Source organism: Anolis sagrei, chromosome 7 (assembly GCF_037176765.1).
Source record: "Anolis sagrei isolate rAnoSag1 chromosome 7, rAnoSag1.mat, whole genome shotgun sequence".
Taxonomy (NCBI): domain Eukaryota; kingdom Metazoa; phylum Chordata; class Lepidosauria; order Squamata; family Dactyloidae; genus Anolis; species Anolis sagrei.
The window spans coordinates 2,654,391-2,677,285 of record NC_090027.1 but is presented as its reverse complement, the minus strand read 5'-3'; the positions used below and the strand labels follow the sequence as shown (position 1 = coordinate 2,677,285).

General features: G+C 46.3%; 1 protein-coding gene across 1 annotated transcript in view; it reads right to left on the bottom strand.

The window, feature by feature from the left end:
- PLEKHA2 (pleckstrin homology domain containing A2) overlaps window positions 1–21,570 on the bottom strand; it is a 94,273-nt gene extending 72,703 nt beyond the window's left edge. The window contains 1 exon segment of the mRNA XM_067470645.1: window positions 21,452–21,570. The gene's annotated coding sequence lies outside the window, so the exon portion shown is untranslated.
- Between the last annotated feature and the right edge of the window lie 1,325 nt (window positions 21,571–22,895).

Here is a 22,895-nt window from a genome sequence, read left to right as displayed (position 1 = left end):
TCAGAATGCTCTTTGATTGTAGGTGAACTATAAATCATAGCCACTACAACTCCCAAATGTCAAGGTCTATTTCCCCCAAACTCCACCCATGTTCACATTTGGGCATATTGAGTATTTGTGCCAAGTTTGGTCCAAATCCATTGTTTGAGTCCACAGTGCTCTCTGGATGTAGGTGAACTACAACTCCCAAACTCAAGATCAATGCCCACCAAACCCTTCCAGTATTTTCTGTTGGTCATGGGAGTTCTGTGTGCCAAGGTTGGTTCAATTCCATTGTTGGTGGAGCTCACAATGCTCTTTGTTTGTAGGTGAACTATAAATCCCAGCAACTACAACTCCCAAATGTCAAGGCCTATTTCCCCCAAACTCCACCAATGTTCACATTTGGGCATATTGAGTATTTGTGCCACATTTGGGTCCAGATCCATCATTGTTTGAGTCCACAGTGCTCTCTGGATGTAAGTGAACTACAGTTCCCAAACTCAAGGTCAATGCCCACCAAACCCTTCCAGTATTTTCTGTTGGTCATGGGAGTTCTGTGTACCAAGGTCGGTTCAATTCCATCGTTGGTGGAGTTCAGAATTCTATTTGATTGTAGGTGAACTATAAATCCCAGCAACTGCAACCCCCAAATGACAAAATCATCCCACCAACCCCACCAGTATTCAACTTTTGGCATATCAGGTATTTGTGCCAAGTTTGGCCCAGTCAATGAAAATCCATCCTGCATATCAGATATTTACATGACGATTCCTAACAGTAGCAAAATGACCGTTATGAAGTAGCAACGAAAATGATTTTATGGTTGGGGGTCACTACAACATGAGGAACTGTATTAAGGGGTTGCGGCATTAGGAAGGTTGAGATGTATTCACCTTTTCATAGAATCCTAGAATCCAAGAGTTGGAAGAGACCTCCTGGGCCATCATCCAGTCCAACCCCATTCTGCCAAGAAGCAGGAATATTGCATTCAAAGCACCCCTGACAGATGGCCATCCAGCCTCTGTTTAAAAGCTTCCAAAGAAGGAGCCTCCACCACACTCTGGGGCAGAGAGTTCCACTGCTGAACGGCTCTCACAGTCAGGAAGTTCTTCCTCATGTTCAGATGGAATCTCCTCTCTTGTAGTTTGAAGCCATTGTTCCATTGCGTCCTAGTCTCCAGGGAAGCAGAAAACAAGCTTGCTCCCTCCTCCCTGTGGCTTCCTCTCACGTATTTATACATGGCTATCATGTCTCCTCTCGGCCTTCTCTTCTTCAGGCTAAACATGCCCAGCTCCTTAAGCCGCTCCTCATAGGGCTTGTTCTCCAGACCCTTGATCATTTTAGTCGCCCTCCTCTGGACACATTCCAGCTTGTCAATATCTCTCTTGAATCGTGGTTCCCAGAACTGGACACAATATTCCAGGTAAAGTGGTCTAACCAAAGAGGAACAGAGCATGGGGAGCATAACTTCCCTAGATCTAGACACTAGGCTCCTATTGCTAGTCACAATAAATTATTATTATTATTATTATTATTATTATTATTATTATTATTATTTGAAACACAACAAGATGAGTCCACAGCAGACACTCTGCTGGCTGTTGTATTGGATCACACGTTGGACACTTCTCAAGTGTCTAGGGCTGTGTGATTATTATTATTATTATTATTATTATTATTATTATTATTATTATTTGAAACACAACAAGATGAGTCCACAGCAGACAGTCTGGTGGCTGTTGCACTGGATAATAAATCACCCTTCCCAAGTGTCCAGGTCTGTGCGATGTATCGGAGAATAATGCGTGTAGATCCCAGTAAGGTGGCCTTCTGCAGCTGGCAGATGGTAATTTTGTCAGTGCCGATTATGTTTAAGTGCAGGCCAAGGTCTTTAGGCACTGCACCCAGTGTGCCGATCACCACTGGGACCCCCTGACCGGCTTGTGCAGTTCGATCTTTAAATCCTCAGTTTTTCCAGTTGTTTCTTTGCAATCCTGCTGTCACCTGGAGTTGCGACATCAATGATCCAAACTTTGTTTTTTAACACTGTTGTTGTTGTTGTTGTTTATTATTATTATTGTTGAAGGCTTTCATGGCTGGAATCACTAGGTTCTTGTGGGGTTTTTTCGGGCTATATGGCCATGTTCTAGAGGCATTTTCTCCTGACGTTACGCCTGCATCTATGGCAAGCCTCCTCAGAGGTAGTGAGGTCTGTTGGAATTAGGAATATGGGTTTATACATAGAATCATAGAATCATAGAATCAAAGAGTTGGAAGAGACCTCATGGGCCATCCAGTCCAACCCCATTCTGCCAAGAAGCAGGAATATTGCATTCAAATCACCCCTGACAAATGGCCATCCAGCCTCTGCTTAAAAGCTTCCAAAGAAGGAGCCTCCACCACACTCCGGGGCAGAGAGTTCCACTGCTGAACGGCTCTCACAGTCAGGAAGTTCTTCCTAATGTTCAGGAGGAATCTCCTCTCTCGTAATTTGAAGCCATTGTTCCATTGCGTCCTAGTCTCCAGGGCAGCAGAAAACAAGCTTGCTCCCTCCTCCTCCCTGTGGCTTCCTCTCACATATTTATCCATGGCTATCATATCTCCTCTCAGCCTTCTCTTCTTCAGGCTAAACATGCCCAGTTCCCTAAGCCGCTCCTCATAGGGCTTGTTCTCCAGACCCTTGATCATTTTAGTCGCCCTCCTCTGTGGAATGACTGGGGTGGGGCAAAGAGCTCTTCTCTGCTGGAGCTAGGTGTGAATGTTTCCACTGACCACCTTCATTAGCATTTGAAGGCCTGGCTGAGCCTGGGGAAATCTTTTGTTGAGAGGTGTTAAGATGTGCCTGGTTGTTTCCTCTCTTATTATTATTATTATTATTATTATTATTATTATTATTTGGAAGCAGTAAGGGATTGCAAACTTGCGATAGATATGGCTTACAGTGGAAAACGATTCTTCTCTTTCCAAACTCCAGTCCTATAATGATAATAATGATAATAATTCATTGATATAGAGCCATCACTCCACATGGCACTTTACAAGTAAGAGAGCCAAACTGTTCCTTGCCTCCAGGCTTAAAATCTAATAAATCTCACAAAGCTTTCTTGCGCTGTGTTTATTGCACAAATCCTGATGCAACCTGTGTTTCCTTCCCCAGCCCTCTTTCACCATCGAACCTTGCAAAGAGATAAAGGATGGGGAAGAGGAATGTTGGAGGCAAACGTAAAAAATACGTTGCAAAAAGGAATGCCTTTGTTAACCAAGATAGGCCTGCATTCGGAAAGACAGTGTAGCCTAATGGTTGAAGCTTCCGGCTATCAAATTAGTGCAGTTTGACTTCACTTTGAACTGTTACAGCTCCGTGCAATGGAATCCTGGGACTTATAGTTTGATGAGGCACCAGCACTCTTTAGCAGAGAACACTTGTTGTTTAACATCTACATCAGTGGTTCTCAACCTTCCTATTGCCACGACCCCTTAATAGAGTTCCTCATGTTGTGGTGACCCCCCAACCATAATATCATTTTCATTGCTACTTCATAACTGTCATTTTGCTACTGATATCAACTGTAATGTAAATATCTGATGTATTTTCATTTACTGGCACAAATACTCAAGACACCCAAGTTTGAATACTGGTGTGGTTGGGGAGGATTGATTTTTTCATTTGGGAGTTGTAGTTGTTGGGATTTATAGTTCACCTACAATCAAAGAGCCTTATGAACTCCACTAGTAATGAAATTGAACCAAACTTGGCACACAGAACTCCCATGACCAACAGAAAATGCTGGAGGGTATGGTGGGCATTGACCTTGAATTTGGGAGTTGTGGTTCACCGACATCCAGAAAGCACTATGGACTCAAACAATGATGGATCTAGACCAAACTTGGCATGAATACTCAATATGCCCAAATGTCGACACTGGTGGAGTTTGGGGAAGATAAACATTGACACTTGTGAGTTGTAGTTACTGGGTTGCATAGTTCACCTACAATCGAAGAGCATTCTGAACCCCAACAATGACAGAATTGGGCCAAACTTCCCACACAGAACCCCCATGACCAACAGAAAATACTGTGTTTTCTGATGGTCTTTGGCGACCCCTCTGACACCCCCTCGCGACCCCTCCAGGGGTCCCGTCCCCCAGGTTGAGAATCACTGATCTAAATGAAGCCGCTGGGAGAGATCATCCGGAGTTTCGGGGTACGGTGTCACCTGTACGCAGATGATGTCCAACTCTGTCACTCCTTTCCACCTGCTACTAAGGAGGCTGTCCAGATCTTGAAGTGGTGCTTGGCCGCTGTAATGCTCTGGATGAGGGCAAACAAATTGAAATTGAATCCAGACAAGACAGAGGTACTCCTGGTCAGTCGTAAGGCCGAACAGGGCATAGGGTTAGAACCTGTGTTGGACGGGGTTGCACTCCCCCTGAAGACGCAGGTTCGCAATCTGGGTGTGATCTTGGACTCATCGCTGAGCCTGAAACCCCAGGTTTCAGCGGTGACCAGGGGAGCATTCGCACAGCTAAAACTAGTGCGCCAGCTGCGCCCGTACCTTGGGAAGTCTGACTTGGCCACGGTAGTCCATGCTCTGGTTACATCCCGTATAGACTACTGCAATGCTCTCTATGTGGGGTTGCCTCTGAAGACTGCTCGGAAGCTTCAAATGGTCCAACGATCGGCAGCCAAGATGCTAACAGGAGCAGCACTCAGGGAGCATACCACTCCTCTGTTGCGCCAGCTCCACTGGCTGCCAATTTGCTACCGGGCACAATTCAAAGTGCCAGGCTTTAGCCTTTAAAGCCCTAAACGGTTCTGGCCCGACCTATCTGTCCGAACGCATCTCTTCCTATGAACCAGTTAGGACATTAAGATCGTCTGGGGAGGCCCTGCTCTCGGTCCCGCCTGCATCACAGGCGTGTTTGGAGAGGATGACAGACAGGGCCTTCTCAGTGGTGGCCCCTTGGCTGTGGAACACCCTTCCTACAGACATCAGATCGGCCCCCTCCTGTCTGGTATTCCGGAAGAGTGAAGACCTGGCTCTTCGAACAGGCTTTCAACTAAGCAGTGCAACTGACTGACTATTGGAATATGGATTCCTCGTGGACAACAAGTTAAACATGAGCCAACAATGTGATGTGGCGGCAAAAAAAGCCAATGGGATTTTGGCCTGCATCAATAGGAGCCTAGTGTCTAGATCTAAGGAAGTAATGCTACCCCTCTATTCTGCTTTGGTTAGACCACATCTGGAATATTGTGTCCAATTCTGGGCACCACAATTCAAGAGAGATATTGACAAGCTGGAATGTGTCCAGAGGAGGGCGACTAAAATGATCAAGGGTCTGGAGAACAAGCCCTATGAGGAGCGGCTTAGGGAACTGGGCATGTTTAGCCTGAAGAAGAGAAGGCTGAGAGGAGATAGGATAGCCATGTATAAATATGTGAGAGGAAGCCACAGGGAGGAGGAGGGAGAAAGCTTGTTTTCTGCTTCCTTGGAGACTAGGATGCAATGGAGGAATGGCTTCAAACTACAAGAGAGGAGATTCCATCTGAACATGAGGAAGAACTTCCTGACTGTGAGAGCCATTCAGCAGTGGAACTCTCTGCCCCGGAGTGTGGTGGAGGCTCCTTCTTTGGAAGCTTTGAAGCAGAGGCTGGATGGCCATCTGTCAGGGGTGATTTGAATGCAATATTCCTGCTTCTTGGCAGAATGGGGTTGGACTGGATGGCCCAGGAGGTCTCTTCCAACTCTTTGATTCTATGATTCTATGATTAATGGACAATGAGAGTGGATGCTGATTCTATTGATGAGACGTGATGGATTGTTATTTTGTTTATTGTTGTATTGATGTTTTGATGTTAATTAATTGATATTGCTGTTTTAATTGACTAATGATCTGTTTTGTACTGTTGAATTGGTTGTTAACCGCTCTGAGTCGCCTGAGGGCTGAGAAGAGCGGTATACAAGTGGAGCAAATAAATAAATAAATAAATACTAAAGACCTTGTAGAACTACAACAAACTACAACAAAACTTCATTTATATACCACTCTATCTCCCCGAGGAGATTCAGAGCAGTTTCCAAGTAACATCATCAATACATACAGAGTAAACAACATAAACATAAAGTTAACAAAGCAATATAAGCATAAAAAATCGCAATAGCACATATATATTTAACTCCTATGATTTCCTAGCGTTGAGCCCTGGCATTTAAAGTGGGATTAAATGGCATTCCTTCTATGGACCCATAGAATCCAGTGGCACTAACAGGCAGAGAAGTTACTACCAGAAGGGACAGAAAGTTTAGTCTATGCTGACGATTGTGCCATCACCACCCAAGCAGGGAGCTTTGAAATGGCTGAACAGAAGCTCTCCAAAGCTTTGCGTGCTCTTTCTGCCTATTACATGGAAAAGACAGGAGCTGTCTTCATAGACCTGTTAGCGGCTTATGGTACCGTGAACCACTGCCTCCTCCTGAGAAATAGTATAATATCACAAAGGACGACCACCTCATCCGCCTCATAGGAAACCTGCTACCAAACAGGAGCTTTTTTGTTGAGTTCCAGGGCCAGAGAAGCAGATGGCGGAAACAGAAGAACGGCCTGCCTCAGGGGAGCGTGCTTGCTCCATCCATGTTCAACATCTACACAAATGACCAGCCACGACCAGAAGGGACAGAGAGTTTCATCTATGCTGACGATTGTGCCATCACCATCCACTCATTGCGGTGTACAACATAGAGAAACAAGTGCAAAATACAACATAAAATAAAATAATCCACAGTACATAATTATCAAAACATCTCATCAAAAACATCAACCTTACTACAAGACCATTCCGAGTCGTCTCATCGTCAAGTTCACAATCCGATATCATTTCCGTTGTTCCATTCCTGTAGTCAAGTTACCAGTCATTGTACTTCTATTCAAAAGCCTTCTTAAACAACCAGGTCTTTAGCTTCCTGCGGAAAATCAACAGGGAGGGGGGTAGCCTGATGTCTACGGGAAGGGCGTTCCACAACCGAGGAGCCACCACCGAGAAGGCCCTATCTCTCGTCCCCGCCAGCCGTGCCTGTGAGGCAGGTGGGATCGAGAGCAGGACCTCCCCGGAAGATCTCAAAGTCCTCGTGGGCTCATAGGCCGAGAGGCGGTCAGTTAGGTATCTTGGGCCGGAACCGTTTAGGGCTTTATAGGTCAGTGCCAGCACCTTGAATTGAGCCCGGTAGCAGATCGGCAGCCAGTGGAGCTGGTACAGCAGGGGGGTGGTATGCTCCCTGCGCCCTGCTCCTGTTAGTATCATGGCTGCCGCACATTGGACCAGTTGGAGCTTCCGAGCCGTCTTCAAGGGCAACCCCACATAGAGAGCGTTGCAGTAGTCTAAACGGGATGTAACCAGAGCGTGGACTACCGTGGCCAAGACTTTTCTGCCCACACCCATTTTTCTCCATCTGCGTAGAGGATTTTGTAATGACCCCTTTGAACAATCCAGATGCGTGTTGCAAAAAAGTCCAAATCGCATCTGGCTCTTGGGTGGCCAACATGTGCAGCAAAGAACCAACAAAGAAGATACTAAGTTATTGCCTTCTCCATCCATCCATCACCGGCTTGAAAAGGGTGCCAAGTAAACCTTTCACAACATCTAAGTTCATAAACACTTTAAAGAAAACGGGGGCAGGAGAAATGCCATAAGGTGTTCTCCTGGGACAGGGAGTAACCAAGGCAGAACATTCATAGAGCACTGGAATTATTATTATTATTATTATTATTATTGATGCAAAAGCACAATATGTCACAGCAAATGAGATCTCTATGCTGGATTTCATATCACAAAACCACAAGTCAAACACTTCCCAAGCATCTAGGACTATGTGATGTATTTCCGAATGATGCGCACAGATCCAAGTCAGGTGGCCTTTTGCCGTTGACATATCATGATTTTGTCAACGCTTATTGTTTCCAAATGCCGGCTGAGATCGTTTGGCATGGCACCCAGTGCGCCAATGACCACTGGGACCACCTGTACTGGTTTATGCCACAGCCATTATTATTATTATTATTATTAGTATTAGTATTAGTATTATTATTATTTGAAACACAACAAGATGAGTCCACAGCAGACACTCTGCTGGCTGTTGTATTGGATCACACGTCGGACACTTCTCAAGTGTCTAGGACTGTGTGATGTATCAACGAATAATGCCCGCAGATCCCAGTAAGGTGGCCTTTTGCAGCTGGCAGATGGTCATCTTGTCAGCGCCAATTGTGTTTAAGTGCAGGCCAAGGTCTTAGGCACTGCACCCAGTGTGCCGATCACCACTGGGACCACCTGTACTGGTTTATGCCATTATTATTATTATTATTATTATTATTATTATTATTATTAACACTAATAATAATAATAATAATAATAATAATAATAGGAAGCTGGCTGTTGTATTGGATCAAACGTCGGACACTTCCCAAGTGTCTAGGACTGTGTGATATATCAGTGATGTGGGTGAAACATCAGGAGAGAATGCTTCTGTAACATGGCCACACAGCCCGGAAAACCCCTAGCAACCCAGCAATTCTGGCCATGGAAGCCTTTGACAACACAATAATAGTATTGCTGGGTTGTTGTGAGTTTTCTGGGCTGTATGGCCATGTTCCAGAAGTATTCTCTTCTAACGTTTCATAGAATCAAAGAGTTGGAAGAGACCTCCTGGGCCATCCAGTCCAACCCCATTCTGCCAAGAAGCAGGAATATTGCATTCAAATCACCCCTGACAGATGGCCATCCAGCCTCTGTTTCAAAGCTTCCAAAGAAGGAGCCTCCACCACACTCCGGGGCAGAGAGTTCCACTGCTGAACGGCTCTCACAGTCAGGAAGTTCTTCCTCATGTTCAGATGGAATCTCCTCTCTGGTAGTTTGAAGCCATTGTTCTGCGTCCTAGTCTCCAAGAAAGCAGAAAACAAGCTTGCTCCCTCCTTCCTATGACTTCCTCTCACGTATTTATACATGGCTATCATATCTCCTCTCAGCCTTCTCTTCTTCAGGCTAAACATGCCCAGCTCCTTAAGCCGCTCCTCATAGGGCTTGTTCTCCCGACCCTTGATCATTTGAGTCGCCCTCTTCTGGACACATTCCAGCTTAGAGTCAATATCTCTCTTGAATTGTGGTGCCCAGAATTGGACACAATATTCCAGGTGTGGCCTAACCAAAGCGGAATAGAGCATGGGGAGCATGACTTCCTTAGATCTAGACACTAGGCTCCTCTTGATGCAGGCCAACATCCCATTGGCTTTTTTTGCCGCCACATCACATTCCTGGCTCATGTTTAACTTGTTGTCCACGAGGACTCCAAGATCTTTTTCACACGAACTGCTCTCAAGCCAGGCCTCATCGTCCCCCATTCTGTATCTTTGCATTTCGTTCTTTCTCCCAAAGTGGAGTATCTTGCATTTTACCCTGCTGAACTTCATTTTGCTAGTTTCAGCCCATCTCCCTAATCCGTCAAGATCATTTTGAATCCTGCTCCTGTTTCCTGGCCATGAAAGCCTTCAACAATAGTATCTCTTGTATGTAATTCTGCTTTTGAGCTGTTTGCAGAAAAGCAAAGTCTAAGCAGCACGAAGGGAAGGAGGGAAGAAGTAACGAAAGGAAGTGCTGAAGCTGGTTCAAGACGGAGCCGAGTTCCAGTCCTCCCATTAACTCCCAGAACAACCTTGAAGCGCTTGCCGGCTGCTTTCTCTAAATCTAATCTAGCCGAAGATAAACGGGGACTGTGTGTACTGTCCGAGGAAGAACAACATCCAAATGCAAGAGCCAGATAAAGCCTTGGCAAGTTTCAAGGAGCAACTGTTCTATTTTGGTGCTATCGCGGTGCAGATACGGAGCCGCAGCAAAGCCAGACGAGATACAAAAAGGCACAAGAAATCAGTTTCAGAAAACAAAAGAAAATACAAACGAGCTTTGGAAGGCGATTTGGGTATTAATGTTGTGGCCAAAATATGATAGCCATGTATAAATATGTGAGAGGAAGCCACAGGGAGGAGGGAGCAAGCTTGTTTTCTGCTTCCTTGGAGACTAGGACGCGGAACAATGGCTTCAAACTACAAGAGAGGAGATGCCACCTGAACATAAGGAAGAACTTCCTGACTGTGAGAGAGCTGTTCAGCAGTGGAACTCTCTGCCCCGGAGTGTGGTGGAGGCTCCTTCTTTGGAAGCTTTTAAGCAGAGGCTGGATGGCCATCTGTCAGGGGTGATTTGAATGCAATATTCCTGCTTCTTGGCAGGGGGTTGGACTGGATGGCCCTTGAGGTCTCTTCCAACTCTTTGATTCTATGATTCTATGATTCTATGATTCTCTTGAATTGCGGTGCCCAGAAATGCCTGGGGAACCACTGGATTTTTGTGTGTTTTCTGAACTGTCTGGCCATGTTCCAGAAGCATTCTCTCCTGACGTTTCACCTGCATCTATGGCAGGCATCCTCAGAGCTTGGATGCCTGCCATAAATGCAGGCAAAATGTCAGGAGATAATGCTTCTAGAACATGGCCATACAGCCTGGAAAACTCACAACAACCCAAAATAAGGGAACACTTTCCAAAATCACAAGCTATCTTCCAATAACTGTTTCTGGAACCAAGATGACAATGTTATCTTCTGATAAAAATTAATAAACAAAGAAAACGACACAACAATATCCAACCTGAGTATCAACAGTTATATGTTATATGTAACAGCTTTATCTCGGCGACTTCTACATTGGGTTGCTGTGAGTTTTCCGGGCTGTCTGGCCACGTTCCAGAAGCATTCTCTCCTGACGTTTCATCCGCATCTATGACAAGCATCCTCAGAGGTTGTAAAGTCTGTTGGAAATTAGGATGCCTGCCATAGATTCAGGTGAAATGTCAGGAGAGAATGCTTCTAGAACATGGCCATACAGCCCGGAAAACTCACAACAACCCAAACCAAGAGAACACTTTCTAAAATCACAAGCTATCTTTCAATAACAGATGACAATGGTACCTTCCGATAAAAATAAATAAACGAAGAAAACGACACAAGAATATCCAACCTGAGTATCAACAGTTATATTTAACAACTAGGCCCCTTCTACATTGGGTTGCTGTATGTTTTCCGAACTGTCCGGCCACGTTCCAGAAGCATTCTCTCCTGACGTTTCATCCGCATCTATGACAAGCATCCTCAGAGGTTGTAAAGTCTGTTGGAAATTAGGATGCCTGCCATAGATTCAGGTGAAATGTCAGGAGAGAATGCTTCTAGAACATGGCCATACAGCCCGGAAAACTCACAACAACCCAAAAGAAGAGAACACTTTCCAAAATCACAAGCTATCTTCCAGCTGTTTCTGGAACCAAGATGACAACGTTATCTTCCGATAAAAATAAATAAACGAAGAAAACGACACAACAATATCCAACCTGAGTATCAACAGTTATATGTAACAGCTTTATCTAGGCCCCTTCTACATTGGGTTGCAGTGAGTTTTCCTGGCTGTCTGGCCATGTTTCAGAAGCATTCTCTCCTGATGTTTCACCTGCATCTATGACTAAAGGCATCCCCAGAGGTTGTGAGGTTTGTTGGAAACTAGGAAAGTGAGACTTATATATCTGTGGAATGATGTCCAGGGTAGGAGAAGGAACTTTTGTCTGTTTCAGGCAACTGGGAATGTTGCAATGAGCATTGAATGGCCTTTCAGCTTCATAGCCTGGCTGCTTCCTTGGAAGTTTAGACAAGCCTTTGAAAATGTCTAGCCCAATGGTCTGCCATTATGATACAGCACAGCAGCTTCATCCCATGCCCTTGATTCCTTAGCTGCAGCTTGCTCTATCCCTTTCCCTTCATGTTGTTTACAGTTGACCATGTTATTGGACGCCATTTTGTGTCAAATTGTTGTTTTCTATACTACTAGTTTATTTAGTATTGTATTCTGTGTGTATTTTATTTTATGTATTGTTTTAGGCACTTCAAAACCGTGGACAGTGAGTGGAGAGGGGAGGCCTGGTCTCCGAGAGGTCCCCCCTCTCTCTCTGGTGGGGTTCCTCCTCAGGGGGGCATTCTCTCCCCTCTCTTGTTTCACATCTCTATGCAACCACTTGCTCAGCTGGTTTGAGGTTTTGGGCTGGAGTGTGACCAGTACGCCGATGACACTCAGCTGGTGCTGAAGATGGAAGTCCAACCGGACTCTGAACCCGATTCCTTCCATTAGTGCCTCGAGGCCGTTGCTGGATGGCTGCGTGCCAGCAGGTTGAGGGTGAATCCAGCAAAGATGGAGATCCTATGGCTGGGTCAACCAGGCAGTGGGGACATCCAGCTGCCTACCCTGGATGGCGAGGCATCATTGGTCAAAAGTCTGGGAGTCCTTTTGGACCCTCTCTTTCTGACGATGGAGGCCCAGGTCTCTCTCCGCCGTGAGCAGAACCGCCTTCTTTCTTTCACCTGCGGCAGGCTAGACGGCTGGCCCCCTCCCTGTCCAGGGACGACCTCGCTACGGTCATCCAGGCCACGGTCATCTCAAGACTGGACTACTGTAACACCCTCTACATGGGCCTTTCTCTGTCGGTGATCCGGAAGCTCAAGTTGGTACAAAATGCAGCCGCTCGGCTTCTTGCGGGAATTCCGATGAGATGCCACATCACCCCAATCTGACTGCAGCTGCATTGGTTACCCATTGAGCACCGGATCACTTTCAAAGGGATGGTACTCACCTTGAAGGCCTTGCATGGTCTGGGGCCGATGTACCTGAGGGACCGCCTCACCCCCTACTAACCCCAGAGATCCCTCCGTTCTGAGGATCAAGATTTGTTGGAAATTCCCAGTGTCAAGACCTTGCGTCTAACAGCAACCAGACGCAGAGCCTTCACAGCAGTTGGCACCATCGCTCTGGAATACTCTGCCACCTGAAGTCCGTGCCTTGAGGGACTTATCAGCTTTCCGCAGGGCATGTAAGGCATACCTGTTTCGACAGGCTTTTAATGTTTGACATTGCTGTTTTTAAATTGTTCTAAATTGTTTTTAAATTGTGTTCGATTTTAGCCTGTTCTTGTAAGCTGCTCCGAGCCTCTGGGGAGTGGCCGCATAGAAGTTTGAATAATAAATAAATAAGTAAATAAATATAAGCCATTCCAAGTCTCTTCAGGGAGGTGGAGGCGGGGTAAAAAAATAAAGTTGTTGTTGTTGTTGTTGTTATGCCTGGGGAATCCTTTGTTGGGAAGTGTTAGGTAAATAAAGAACAACACTCAGAAAACAGGGAAATTCCAAACACGAAACAGAGAGGGCCAGCTAATACCTCCCAACAAAGGATTCCCCCAAGCAGGAAGCAGCCAGGTTTTGAAGCTGAAAGGCCATTTAATGCTAATCAAGGTGGGAAATTGCAATGTTCCCACTTGCCTCCAACAGACAAGAGTTCTCTCTCTCACCCTGGACATTATTCCATAGGTATATAAACCCCACTAGCCTAGTTTCCAACAGACCTCACAATCTCTGGGAATGCCTGCCATAGATGTGGGGGAGTGTGGACTCGGATAACCCAGTCCAAAGCAGATACTGAGAGATTTTCTGCCTTGATATTATGGGATATAGGGTTGTGTGGAAGGGCCCATAGATGCAGGCAAAACATCAGGAGAGAATGCTTCTGGATCATGGCCATACATCCCGGAAAACTCACAGCAACCCAGTGATTCCTGCAAAGAAAGCCTTCAACAAGTCCACTTGTCAATCTTGATGATGTGTATTAATTTTGCCATCCACTCACTCATGGTTGTTATTGCTGAATCCTTCCGTTTCTGTGCCAATATCTGCTGGTACCTTCCAAATTTCATATAATTACAAAATCCAGGATTTCAAAAGCATCGAGTTCAAGTGGTCTCAAGCTGCATTAACTCTACAATGTGGATACACCCTAACTACCCAACTTGATCCAGTTCATCCTAGGACCCTAAGGCTGCATATTCACACCTAACCTAATATATTGCTAGAACTAATCGTGCTTTCAAAGAGTTTAAATGCACACTCCGTGAACAAGCTTCACAACGCCCCTGGAAAAGGGAACTAATATTATAATTCCCGTTTGCAAATGAGTGCTTGGTGTGAAGATGCTTCTGGCCAAAGTAGCCAAGCCAGTTTGTTGGCAAGTTCAAATCTAGCCTGGTATCTGCCCATTCACAACTCGCACTGCATTACACCAACATTGACTTTCGTAGGAAGAGTTCCAGTGCTGAGCTGCCTCACAAAGCCAAACATATAGGAAGTTTCCAGTCTGACCTCTGCAAAGTCAAGAAAAGAGACAGAGGCTGCAATAGGATCGGGGAGGATCCTCCAAAGACAGAGGATGCATCTACACCAGGCATGGGCCCATTCACAACTCACACTGCATTACACTAATCTTGACTTTCATAGGAGGAGATCTAGAGCTGAGCTGCCCCACAAAGCCAAACATATAGGAAGTTTCCAGTCTGACCTCTGCAATGTTGAGACAGAGGCTCCAATAGGATCGAGGAGGATCCTTCAAAAGACAGAGGATGCACTTACACCAGGCATGGGCCTATTCACAACTCACACTGCATTACACTAATCTTGACTTTCATAGGAGGAGATCTAGAGCTGAGCTGCCCCACAAAGCCAAACATATAGGAAGTTTCCAGTCTGACCTCTGCAATGTTGAGACAGAGGCTCCAATAGGATCGAGGAGGATCCTTCAAAAGACAGAGGATGCATCTACACCAGGCATGGGCAAACATTGGCCCTCCAGAAAAGAGACAGAGGCTCCAATAGGATCGAGGGGGATCCTTCAAAAGACTGAGGATGCATCTACACCAGGCATGGTCCCATTCACAACTCTCACTGCATTACACTAACCTTGACTTCCATAGGAGGAGATCTAGCGCTGAGCTACCCCACAAAGTCAAACATATAGGAAGTTTCCAGTCTGACCTCTGCAATGTCAAAACAGAGGTTCCAACAGGATTGAGGAGGATCCTTCAAAAGACAGAGGATGCATCTACACCAGGCATGGGCAAACACTGGTCCTCCAGAAAAGAGACAGAGGCTCCAATAGGATCGAGGAGGATCCTTCAAAAGACAAAGGAGGCATCGACACCAGGCATGGGCAAACGTTGGCCCTCCAGAAAAGAGACAGAGGCTCCAATAGGATCGAGGAGGATCCTTCAAAAGACTGAGGATGCATCTACACCAGGCATGGGCCCATTCACAACTCACACTGCATTACACTAACCTTGACTTTCATAGCAGGAGATCTAGCAATGAGCTGTCCCACAAAGCCAAACATATAGGAAGTTTCCAATCTGACCTCTGCAATGTCGAGAAAAGAGACAGAGGTTCCAGTAGGATCGAGGAGGATCCTTCAGAAGACAGAGGATGCATCTACACCAGGCATGGGCCCATTCACAACTCACACTGCATTACACCAACATTGACTTTCATAGGAGGAGATCTAGCGCTGAGCTACCCCACAAAGCCAAACATATGAGAAGTTTCCAGTCTGTCCTCTCCAATGTTGAGAAAAGAGACAGAGGCTCCAGTAGGATTGAGGAGGATCCTTCAGAAGACAGAGGATGCATCTACACCAGGCATGGGCAAACTTCAGCCCTCCAAGTGTTCTGGACTTCAACTTCCACAATTGCTAATAACCTACCATAGTCCAAAACGGGTGTCTCCCACTAAATTAAAGGCTACTCTGCAGGATGCTGGGAGCTGTAGTCCACAAAGAACCTCTCTCCTTTCCCAAAAAAAAGTCAACTTTGCAAGAAGGGTCTCTCCCTATCTTCCCCAACCCAAATAAGATCTTCTTCTGCAGGATGCTGGGAGCATCCTGGTGAAGAGGACTTACTAGTAATCCTAGTAAGTCCTCTTCACCAAAGAATGATCCTACCTACAGCCTTTGAGGAGCTGTAGTCCAAAAAGGGTATCTCCTTCCTTCTAAGAGTCTAGCCTACAGGATTCTGGGAGCTGTAATCCTAAAAGCGCCTCTTCTCCAAAGAGAGACTTCTACTCGGCAGGATTTGGGGGACTGTAGTAACAAGAGGGTCTCTCCTTCCCCCAAACAGACTCTACTCTGCAGTATGCTGGAAGCTGTAATCATAAAGGTTCTCATCCCCAAAGAGTGACTCTACGATTGCAGGATTTGGGGAGCTATGCCCCTAAAAGAGTCTCCTCTCCAAAACGAGACTCTAATATGCGGGACACTGGGAGCTGTAGTCTAAAAAAAGGTCTCTATTTCCCACTTAAAAACTCTACTCTATAGGATACTGGGATCTGTAATCCTAAAAGGTTCTGTTCACCAAAGAGAGACTCTATTCTTCAGGATTTGGGGAGTAATACTTCTAAAAGGGTCTCCTCTCAAGAGTCTCCTTTGACTCTAATTTGCAGGATACTGGGAAGTGTAGTCCAAAAAGGATCTCTCCTTCTTCTTTAAAGACTCTACTCTAGAGGATGGCAGGAGCTGTAATCCTAAAAGGTTCTCTTCACCAAAGAGCGACTCTACTCTGCAGGATTTGGAGAGCTGTATTCCTAAAAGGGTCTCCTCTCCCAAGAGTGACTCTGATCTGCAGGATACTGGGAACTGTAGTCCAAAAAGGGTCTCTCCTTCGTCTTAAAAGACTACTCTAGAGGATGCCAGTAACTGTAATCCTAAAAGGTTCTCTTCACCAAAGAGCGACTCTACTTTGCAGGATTTGGAGAGCTGTATTCCTAAAATTTATTTATTTATTTTATTTACATCACTTATATCCCGCCCATATCAGCCCGCAGGCGACTCAGGGTGGTCTACATATCGACACAATTCGATGCCATCAATACAATACAAAAGCAAAAACAAGTAAGTGCATTTAGACAAAAAAGACAGTGCAATAACAATTTAAGAAAGAGCTATATCCTCTCAATCCAATCCTCATCCGTTTCATCGTCTTGGCCGTTCCTGGGTCATTCTCCATCTCAAGCTTGACTATTCTGGGGTTCCGAATGCCTGCTCGAAGAGCCAGGTTTTCACTCTCTTACGAAAGGTCAGGAGGGAGGGGGCTGATCTATTATCCCTAGGCAGGGAGTTCCACAGCCGAGGGGCCACCACAGAGAAGGCCCTGTCTCTCGTCCCTGCCAAGCGTGCTTGCGAAGCAGACGGGATCGAGAGCAGGGCCTCCTCAGATGATCTTAACTTCCTGGAGGGTTCGTAGGAAGAGATGCATTCGGATAGGTAGGCTGGGCCAGAACAGTTTAGGGTCTCCTCTCCAAAGAGTGACTCTAATCTGCAGGATACTGGGAACTGTAGTCCAAAACGGGTCTCTCCTTCCTCTTAAAATACTCTAGGGGATGGCAGGAGCTGTAATCCTAAAAAGGTTCTCTTCACCAAAGAGTGACTCTACTTTGCAGGATTTGGGGAGTTATACTATCAAGAATCTCCTCTTTAAAGAGAGACTCTAATCTGCAGGATATTGGGAGCTGTAGTCCTAAAAGGGTCTCTCTTTCTTCTTTAAAGACTACTCTAGAGGATGGCAGGAGCTGTAATCCTAAAAAGGTTCTCTTCACCAAAGAGTGACTCTACTTTGCAGGATTTGGGGAGTTATACTATCAAGGGTCTCCTCTTCAAAAAGAGACTCTGATCTGCAGGATACTGGGAACTGTAGTCCAAAAAGGGTCTCTCCTTCGTCTTAAAAGACTACTCTAGAGGATGCCAGTAACTGTAATCCTAAAAGGTTCTCTTCACCAAAGAGCAACTCTACTCTGCAGGATTTGGGGAGTTATACTCCTAAAAGGGTCAAATCTCCAAAGAGTGACTCTGATCAGCAGGATACTGGGAGCTGTAGTCCAAAAAGAGTCTCTCCTTCCTCTTAGAGACTCTACTCTAGAGGATGCCAGGAGCTGTAATCCTAAAAGTTTCTCTTCACCAAAGAGAGACTCTATTCTGCAGGATTTGGGGAGTTATACTCCTAAAAGTGTCTCCTCTCCAAAGTGAGACTCTAATCTGCAGGATATTGGGAGTTGTAGTCCTAAAGGGGTCTCTCCTTCCTCTTTAAAGACTCTACTCTAGAGGATGCCAGGAGCTGTAATCCTAAAAGGCTCTCTTCACCAAAGAACTACTCTACTCTGCAGGATTTGGGGAGTGTCTCCTCTCCAAAGTGAGACTCTAATATGCAGGATATCGGGAGTTGTAGTCCTAAAAGGGTCTCTCCTTCTTCTTTAAATACTCTACTCTAGAGGATGCCAGGAGCTGTAATCCTAAAAGGTTATCTTCACCAAAGAGCTACTCTACTCTGCAGGATTTGGGGAGTTATACTCCTATAAGGGTCTCCTCTCCAAAGTGAGACTCTAATCTGCAGGATATTGGGAGTTGTAGTCCTAAAAGGGTCTCTCCTTCCTCTTAGAAGATTCTACTCTAGGGGATGCCAGGAGCTGTAAGGCTATTGACGGAAGAGAGACTATTCTATAATCAGCAGGATTTGGGGAGCTCTACTCCTAATGGGGTCTCCTTCCTCCCCAAAGAGAGACTCTGATCTGCAGGATATTGGGAGCTGTAGTCCAAAAAGGGTCTCTCCTTCCTCTTAGAGACTCTACTCTAGAGGATTGCAGGAGCTGTAATACTAAAAGGTTCTCTTCCCCAACGAGCGACTCTATTATGCAGGATTTTGGGAGCTATACTCCCAAAAGAGTCTCCTCTCAAGGGTCTCCTCTCCAAAGAGTGGCGCTGAGCTGCAGGATACTGGGAACTGTAGTCCAAAAAGGGTCTCTCCTTCCGCTTAAAAGACTCTACTCTAGAGGATGCCAGGAGCTGTAATCCTAAAAGGTTCACCAATGAGAGACTCTACTCTTCAGGATTTGGGTAGCTATACTCCTAAAAGGGTCTCCTCTCAAGGGTCTCCTCTCCAAAGAGAGACTCTAGTCTGCAGGGTATTGGGAACTGTAGTCCAAAAAGAGTCTCTCCTTCCTCTTAAGAGACTCTACTCTAGAGGATGCCAGGAGCTGTAAAGTTAAAAGGTTCTCTTGACAGAAGAGAAACTATTCTATAATGTCTGCAGGATTTGGGGAACTCTACTCCTAATGGGGTCTCCTTCCTCTCCAAAGAGAGACTCTGATCTGCAGGATATTGGGAGCTGTAGTCCTAAAAGGGTCTCTCCTTCTTTAAAGACTCTACTCTAGAGGATGGCAGGAGCTGTAATCCTAAAAGGCTCTCTTCACCAAAGAGCGACTCTACTCTGCAGGATTTGGGGAGTCATACTCCTAAAAGGGTCTCCTCTCCAAAGAGAGACTCTAGTCTGCAGGGTATTGGGAACTGTAGTCCAAAAAGAGTCTCTCCTTCCTCTTAAGAGACTCTACTCTAGAGGATGGCAGGAGCTGTAATCCTAAAAGGCTCTCTTCACCAAAGAGCGACTCTACTCTGCAGGATTTGGGGAGTCATACTCCTAAAAGGGTCTCCTCTCCAAAGAGAGACTCTAGTCTGCAGGGTATTGGGAACTGTAGTCCAAAAAGAGTCTCTCCTTCCTCTTAAGAGACTCTACTCTAGAGGATGGCAGGAGCTGTAATCCTAAAAGGCTCTCTTCACCAAAGAGCGACTCTACTCTGCAGGATTTGGGGAGTTATACTCCTAAAAGGGTCTCCTCTCCAAAGAGAGACTCTAATCTGCAGGATATTGGGAACTGTAGTCCAAAAAGAGTCTCTCCTTCCTCTTAAGAGACTCTACTCTAGAGGATGCCAGGAGCTGTAAAGTTAAAAAGTTCTCTTTACTGAAGAGAAACTATTCTATAATGTCTGCAGGATTTGGGGAGCTCTACTCCTAATGGGGTCTCCTTCCTCTCCAAAGTGAGACTCTAATCTGCAGGATATTGGGAGCTGTAGTCCAAAAAGAGTCTCTCCTTCCTCTTAAGAGACTCTACTCTAGAGGATGGCAGGAGCTGTAATCCTAAAAGGCTCTCTTCACCAAAGAGCGACTCTACTCTGCAGGATTTGGGGAGTCATACTCCTAAAAGGGTCTCCTCTCCAAAGAGAGACTCTAGTCTGCAGGATATTGGGAACTGTAGTCCAAAAAGAGTCTCTCCTTCCTCTTAAGAGACTCTACTCTAGAGGATGCCAGGAGCTGTAAAGTTAAAAAGTTCTCTTTACTGAAGAGAAACTATTCTATAATGTCTGCAGGATTTGGGGAGCTCTACTCCTAATGGGGTCTCCTTCCTCTCCAAAGTGAGACTCTAATCTGCAGGATATTGGGAGCTGTAGTCCAAAAAGAGTCTCTCCTTCCTCTTAAGAGACTCTACTCTAGAGGATGGCAGGAGCTGTAATCCTAAAAGGCTCTCTTCACCAAAGAGCGACTCTACTCTGCAGGATTTGGGGAGTCATACTCCTAAAAGGGTCTCCTCTCCAAAGAGAGACTCTAGTCTGCAGGATATTGGGAACTGTAGTCCAAAAAGAGTCTCTCCTTCCTCTTAAGAGACTCTACTCTAGAGGATGCCAGGAGCTGTAAAGTTAAAAAGTTCTCTTTACTGAAGAGAAACTATTCTATAATGTCTGCAGGATTTGGGGAACTCTACTCCTAATGGGGTCTCCTTCCTCTCCAAAGAGAGACTCTGATCTGCAGGATATTGGGAGCTGTAGTCCTAAAAGGGTCTCTCCTTCTTTAAAGACTCTACTCTAGAGGATGGCAGGAGCTGTAATCCTAAAAGGTTCTCTTCACCAAAGAGTGACTCTACTCTGCAGGATTTGGGGAGTCATACTCCTAAAAGGGTCTCCTCTCCAAAGAGAGACTCTAGTCTGCAGGATATTGGGAACTGTAGTCCAAAAAGAGTCTCTCCTTCCTCTTAAGAGACTCTACTCTAGGGGATGGCAGGAGCTGTAATCCTAAAAGGCTCTCTTCACCAAAGAGCGACTCTACTCTGCAGGATTTGGGGAGTCATACTACTGAAAGGGTCTCCTCTCCAAAGAGAGACTCTAGTCTGCAGGATATTGGGAACTGTAGTCCAAAAAGAGTCTCTCCTTCCTCTTAAGAGACTCTACTCTAGAGGATGGCAGGAGCTGTAATCCTAAAAGGCTCTCTTCACCAAAGAGCGACTCTACTCTGCAGGATTTGGGGAGTCATACTCCTAAAAGGGTCTCCTCTCCAAAGAGAGACTGTAGTCTGCAGGATATTGGGAGCTGTAGTCCAAAAAGAGAGACTCTACTTTAGGGGATGCCAGGAGCTGTAAGGCTAAAAGGTTCTCTTCACCGAAGAGAGACTATTCTATAATCTCTGCAGGATTTGGGGAGCTCTACTCCTAATGAGGTCTCCTTCCTCCCCAAAGAGAGACTTCGCTCTGCAGGATGCTGGGAGCTGTAGTCCACAAGGGACTTCTCTCCCTTTCCCCCCAAAGAAGAGCCGACTTTGCAAGAGTCTGGGAGTTTTGGGAGTCCCAAAAGGACCTGGCTCTTCCTCTTTGGAGGCGCAGCGCCCATCATCCCCCCTTCCTTGGCTCTCCAAACTCACTCACCCTCCGGCCGGCGGCGGGCCTCCTTCTCCTCCTTCTCCTTCCTCCTCCTCCTCCTTTGCCGGCGCCTCCTCTTTTTTCCGGGTTCGTCCCGCTTCCCTTTTGCCAAAGCCAGCCCCAAAGGGGAGGAGGGATGGCCAGCCTCGCCCGCCTCTCGCCAGCCCTCCCCAGAGCATCCGCACGGTGGCATGGAGGCGGGTTTGTCCCCGCTTGAACTGCATTGACTCCCAAGCCCAGGGCGCACACAGCATTGGCTCCTTCTGCATTGCGAAAAGTGCATCTATACCAGCGTTTCTCAACCTGGGGGGGGGGGGGGGGGACCCCTGGGGGGGGGGTGGTGGTCGCGAGGGGGTCTCAGAGGGGGTCACCAAAGACCATCAGAAAACACAGTATTTTCTGTTGGTCATGGGGGTTCTGTATGCCAAGTTTGGTTCAATTCCATCATTGGTGGAGTTCAGAATGCTCTTTGATTGTAGGTGAACTATGTAGGTGAACTAGGTGAACTATAAATCCCAACAACTCTCAAATGTCATGATCTATTTCCCCCAAACTCCACCAGTGTTCACATTTGGGCATATTTATTTATTTATTTATTTATTTCATCTACTTATACCCCGCCCTTCTCACCCCGGGGGGGGGGGGGGGGACTCAGGGCGGCTTACAAAGGAGGCACAATTAGATGCCCAAATCACACAACAAACAATACAAAATATAACAGTTCAACAATTAAAATGAAACATCAATAACTATTAAAATCATAAAAACTATCTCATGTCAGAGTCCATATATCAGAGTCCATATATCCATTCCATTCCATTGTCCTTGTCTATCGATAGGTCCTTTAGTCAGTTGTCAGCATGGCCAAAAGCTTGGTCCCACATCCAGGTCTTTAGTTTTTTCCTAAACGCTAGAAGGGAAGTTGTCGATCTGATCTCCCCGGGGAGTGAGTTCCACAGGTGGGGGGCCACCACTGAGAAGGCCCTGCTCCTCGTCCCCGCCAGCCTCACTTGTGCCACTGGCGGGGTCGAGAGCAGGGCCTCCCCAGAAGATCTTAAACTTCGAGGTGGGATGTAGAGGGAGATCCGTTCGGACAGATACACTGGGCCGGAACCGTATAGGGTTTTGTAGGTCAAAACCAGCACTTTGAATTGTGCTCGGAATTGGATCGGCAGCCAGTGGAGCTGACATAACAGGGGGGTGGTATGCTCCCTGTACGCCGCTCTGGTGAGCAATCTGGCTGCTTCTCGCTGGACTAGTTGAAGTTTCCGAGCAGTCTTCAAAGGCAACCCCACGTAGAGTGCGTTGCAGTAATCCAACCGGGATGTGACAAGAGCGTGGACCACTGTGGCCAGATCCGACTTCCCAAGGTACGGGCGCAGCTGGCGCACAAGTTTTAATTGTGCAAAAGCTCTCCCGGCCACCGCTGAGACCTGGGGCTCCAGGCTCA